This window comes from Bombus terrestris, chromosome 16 (assembly GCF_910591885.1).
Source record: "Bombus terrestris chromosome 16, iyBomTerr1.2, whole genome shotgun sequence".
NCBI lineage: Eukaryota > Metazoa > Arthropoda > Insecta > Hymenoptera > Apidae > Bombus > Bombus terrestris.
This window is the reverse complement of record NC_063284.1, coordinates 5,155,146-5,161,145: the sequence shown is the minus strand read 5'-3', so window position 1 is coordinate 5,161,145 and position 6,000 is coordinate 5,155,146.

The window sequence follows — 6,000 nt, the reverse complement described above, 5'->3', positions numbered from 1 at the left end:
AAAATGGATAGAAGACGTATGGAGATAGTCGCTACCTTGCGCTTACGGACAATCATTTTTCCAAGCACCTCGACAATTTTTCAAAACTGCTATCAAACAAATTGCTTCGAAATGAAGACACTAAAAGCAACCTTCGAGCAATTCTTCGATACCGAAGCATACGATTCTCATTATAATATAATTCTCCTTTTTTTTTCTTTTTTTTTTTTCAAATCAAGTTTCTCGTGCACCAACACAATTTTCCAAAAGCAAGGAATACAAAAGGTACTTCAGGCAGCAAAGAGGGGAAAACTCCCTGAAAATAGAGAACCTTCTCTACACAACTTAAAGCGCTCTTCGTCTTAGTTTTTCAAGCACTTTCTACTCCATGCTCGTAACTTGAGTATCAAAATTGGATGCATTTATTATGTAAAAACCGGAGAAGAATTAAATTTAAGGGTATTCTATCTTCTTACCAACTAGCGTATTTCATATTTCTACATATCATGTTCCTTTCTTGTACACATTTAGATTTCCCACAAATGCATGAACAACATACAGTCTAAAAATCATTCAATTTTAAGACCCATACTAATCTTTCTTTTCAGAAGTGTATCTTATACTTGCTCATACCATGTTCGTTTCTTACACATATTTAAATTTCCCACAAAAGCATAAACCATCCATAGTCTACGAATCATTCAATTTAAAGACCCATACTAATCTTTCTTTTCAGAAGTGTATCTTATACTTGCTCATACCATGTTCGTTTCTTGCACATATTTAAATTTCCCACAAAAGCATAAACCATCCATAGTCTACGAATCATTCAATTTAAAGGCCCATACTAATCTTTCTTTTCAGAAGTGTATCTTATACTTGCTCATACCATGTTCGTTTCTTGCGCATATTTAAATTTCCCACAAAAGCATAAACCATCCATAGTCTACAAATCATTCAATTTTAAGACCCATACTAATCTTTCTTTTCAGAAGTGTATTTTATATTTGCTCATATCATGTTTGTTTCTTGTACATATTTACATTTCTCACAAATGCATAAACAACTTATAGTCTACAAATCATTCAATTTAAAGACCCATACTAATCTTTCTGTTCGGGAATGCATTTTATAATTCTGCATATCATGTTCGTTTCTTGTACACACATTAAATTTCCCACAAGTACATAAACAACCTATAGTCTACAAATCATTCAATTTATCCTCCATTCCCTTACTCACACTCACAGAGAGCTGAATCAGTATAAGCACGATGACATCAAATTTCCTAATACTACCACGTCCCCGGTATTAATTCACAAACGCGCTAGACCCGCCAGCATGTCTGTCGTTCCTATTCGTTCAACAAGACGAACCGACAACAAGAATGGGGAAAAGAGGGAAGAAAGAGAGAAGAAAGGGGAACACGCTGGTCTGAGGGATGAAACGAGACGCGTTAGGTCGAGAAGATAGGAAGAGCGGTTGCGGGTGTTGCGCCTGTACAGATATTGATCGGTCAGGTCACGCAACAGGCTGCTTGTCAGGATACTCGTCAGGTTCCTCCCTGGCTAGGAACTCGCCTTAGGATTCCCGACAATAACTCACGGCCTGGAGAGAGGCACGCCGTTGCATAACCCGTCGACGAGCTCGTGGTTAATAATTCTCTATCCGACGTGCACGTTCGACGAGTCCGCGGCCGGATAATTTGCTCTGCCTCGAGATCAGCCTCCGACGGAGAATAGCTGCGACTCTAGCGACAATATCGAACCCTTTGAACTCGGCATTCCCTTCAAATGGACGGGAATTCGTGGAGGAACGAGTGGCTGATCGAGTTAGTCTGCAAGGTGGGGAGAAGAATTCCGCTAGACCCTGCGTAGCCTGGAATTTCGCCAGGTTCTTCAACGTTGCCTGGCTTCTGTCTTCATCTACGTGGCTTGACAAAATACTTGCGACATTCGTAGACACCTTCTATAGGGCGTATATTACGTGCGTGTTATTGGATACATTTTGAAATTTCATTAGCACCGTGACAATTAATGATCGTATCGGTAACGTTTGAAGCAAGTTTGCAAATGTACATGGTAGCTGTGGATATCTGAGCCGCTCAGGAAGGCAGATCGAGGAGCAACTCCATTGTTTTTTTTCGCAAAGTTATCAATTTTCCGTTATATACATACATATCCAATATGTTCGACAAATTACGAGGAACATTTTAAAAAGAAATGTTCGTAATTGTTTTTCTTTTACGAAGAGTTGATCAAGGTGCTTTTGTGGCCGACTCGTTTATTGCAAGCATACCGTTCACAGAGCTCAGCAAAGTATTCGAACAGTCAATTAATTATTCATTACATTAGATCTGAATATTCGATATACTTCGTACTTATTATTTAATACGTATACTTAATACTAGTTATACGCTTAAGCTTAGACTAAATATATATTTACAGTAATGCTGTAACTTCTATATATAATACATTCTCAGATTGCTTTCAAATTTGCTCGATATAATCACCACAATCGTATGTTGTTACAGCGTTAATGAGATTACAAAATGTTTAATTCATACAACACACGTAATTCATACAAAAGTCTTCTATTATATAATGAATGCTGGAATATGTTTGTAAGCTAAATGTATGTGTGAGTATATGGTGCAACACGAAGGTACCTGGCTCTCTCCTCGTCGATATGCTAATTTATTCAATATTCCTCACGGTGTAGCTTGAAACAAGACGGAAGCGAAGTAAGAGCTCCTTTTTCTGGGAATTTGATGAATATTTTCTAAGCTATCTCTCTCTCTCTCTCTCTCTTTCTTTCTCTTTCTCTATTTTTGGGCTTTTCGGTGGTAACAAGTTGCATATCGTGATCCAACTGGAAATTATGAGAACATGAACTGCGAGAACATGGAATTCGAAGGAAATAAAAAAAAAATAAAAAAGGGGGAGAAACCTGTGCGCGGTACGCTGCGAACCCAGAGACCAACGACATTTCATGAATACAGGTTTGATTGGACGTCCTATGTCCGATAAACGTTGTCGACATTTGCGTGATGTTGTTGGCTGCTACGCTGTAGAATGATGTTCGTTCAATGATATCAGGAGGTGGCTGCAATAGGAATGGATTACGAGGATGTTAGTCGTGCAGGTGGAAGCAAATCAATTTGTCCGATCGATGGTTAGAGGACGGCGAAATTACATCGAGACACTTGCGCCACATAGTGATAGTAATTATAGTTAACAGTACCTGATTACCACATCGTGCGCTGTGAATAGATTAACTTTGCTCTCATAATAAAAGCAACTAGACAGGATCTAGCTGAATTCTTGACATCTGCGCGAGTAAGTTAGGTCCAGATGCTGTCTGACAGCACAAAATGCATAAAACAACTGAATCTTTCGTAACTGGTGACATTTAACCAGTTAGCTATTTTTGACGAGCATATTCGTCACGAGAAAATGGCAATATTTCGTGTTAGTATACTCGTCGACGGCGAGTTTACTCGTCATGCGTAAAAGATAGTTACAATTTACTGTTTAAATTACAATTTAATAACTGCAATGAATTTCAGTATACTCGTCACTCGTCGCGCCATATTTTATATCATGACGAGTATACTCGTCATGCGTAAAAAGTACTTAAATTTGCTGTATAAATTACAATTTAATAACTGCAATAAATCACAGTATACTCGTTATGAACGAACAACAATATTTTATATTACGACGAGTATACTCGTCATGCGGAAAAAGGTATTTAAATTTGCTGCATAAATTAGAATTTAATAGGTGCAATAAATCGCAGTATACTCGTCATGAACGAACAACAATATTTTATATTACGACGAGTATACTCGTCATGCGTAAAAGGTAGTTACAACTTGTTGTTTAAATTGCAATGTAGCAATCGCGGTAAATCGGAGTAATAAAATGAACAAATAAAACAATCGTTTCGTTACTACTTGATTCTATATTATAACTATATTTAGACATGCGTCTACGTTCGACGAGTATACCCGTCGTCGCTTATATTTCGCGACACACTTTAGATACACGCTTTTCAAGGAAGTCGCAACAGCTAACTGGTTAATGCGGTTCTTTGGGAAAAACAAAAGTAAACTTAACTGATACGAACTGTTATCGCTAACGAACCTGAACATTAAATGTCAGTGATATTAAATCAGTGAGTTGGCTGAATCGATATCCGTAACTGTGCAACGACGTGTGATTTTTCAACTCTGAATGTATTTTTGCCACAACTGTGATTAGTCAACTGCGGCTAAAAGTTACTGTGTACGTTCATTCCTCGTATAGAACCACCGACACGCGAGATTTAATTGAAATCCGGAACACCTCTTGCGTCTGTCATCGAAATGGACCTGGCCAATAATAGATTGTAAAACTAATCGAACGAGACGATTAACGAGACAACGTTGGCCACGAACGAATCGTAGAACATTTCCAACGTCTCGATTTCTTCTCCTTTTACTTTCCAACAGTATGTTAATGCATTGTTGACAAAAAAATAACAGTTGCCACTTCATGAGACATTTTCCTGCCAACGTTCCCTATTTTCTCTGACAGCAAATTGCTCTATCGGAGGATATTGCGTTCGATGGATGGGACTGTTATCCTGGCGAGATAACAGGATAAAACGTTTAAAACGATTCCGCAGTATGGAACAATTCCACTGGCACACGGCAGCAAAAATGTAAACATCGATTTCAGAAGGATTAATAGAGAAAGATAGACGGTGAAAAACTGGCAAATTTGTATTTGCCACTAGAATTCTAATAAGACGTCGCTCCGTAAGTCCTGACGAATTGTAAGAGTACGATCATTCGTGGCAAATGTAATGGGAAAATTGTACAAAATGTAAAAAATTGAAGATTGAGAATTGAAACTTTCTGATTTGGAACGATCGTAACTTGGAAACAAACGCATGAAATCCAACAATTCAAAGACTATCTTGTCAAGGGAGGTCGATATTTATATAGTACGTGAAAACATTGCTAATTGCTAATTGACAACGATAAAACACGACAAATTAAGGCCAGGTTTCGCGATGCAAATACCAGGTCGTCCGGAAAGTTTCTTTCGCTTCATAAGGAAATAACAGATGAGCAATATTTTTTTCTTTTATATTATTTAATTACATTATTATTCGATAATCATATATCATTATATTATTAATATTATTAATTCCAATAGAACGAAATGGATCATACATGATTCAATAAAATAATATAAATGAGAAAAATATCCTGAATCTATTATTTCCTTACAAAACGACAGAAACCTTTCGAACAAGCTAATATTTCCTGAAATAATCCTGTTACTAATTGTACCATTTCTTCCTCAGCTCATTTCTAAAACAAGATGGAACATCTCGAACGTATCTCGTGACACTGTTAATTTCTTCCTCATTGCTTCTACATTTTTCACAACTTTTCCATTACGTTCGTCGTGAATGATCCTGCTTCTACACCTCAGCACCTATAAAATTATGCTTGTTAGAAAGATTATTAAAATTTCAGATACCTGAAGAGATACAAAAATCCTCTATTTTCTCCTTTTCGTGAAAAGGTGGATACTCGGCGATATTCTCCACCCAGTAACTGCTTCGAATTTGAGAAAAATGTGCGACGTCCCGTGTCGAATATCACGACAGTTTCAAGAGCGTGTGCACTGCGCAGTCTGGAGAAATTTTCTGGCCTCGTAAACATTGCTGTTCCTTCGGACAGCGATTCACTGTGTCTCGATAGCAGCGTTCCTTCGCGCGTACAGGAATCCCGAGGTAATCTCTGTTCCGATGGAAACCTTTGAAAATCGCCTGCTATCCGAGACGTCGGGGATGCAATATCCCAAAAGGGGCAAGTCGACTTTAAGCTCGGTGTTTCATGCATGGCCGAACTCGCCGGAGCAAATAAAAGAATACCTAGGGACAGGGATTCTTCCTTCAGCCTGCTATCTTCCTAGCCTCGTGCACGTTCCCTCCACTTTACGTTTCTCCTTACGTGCAAAA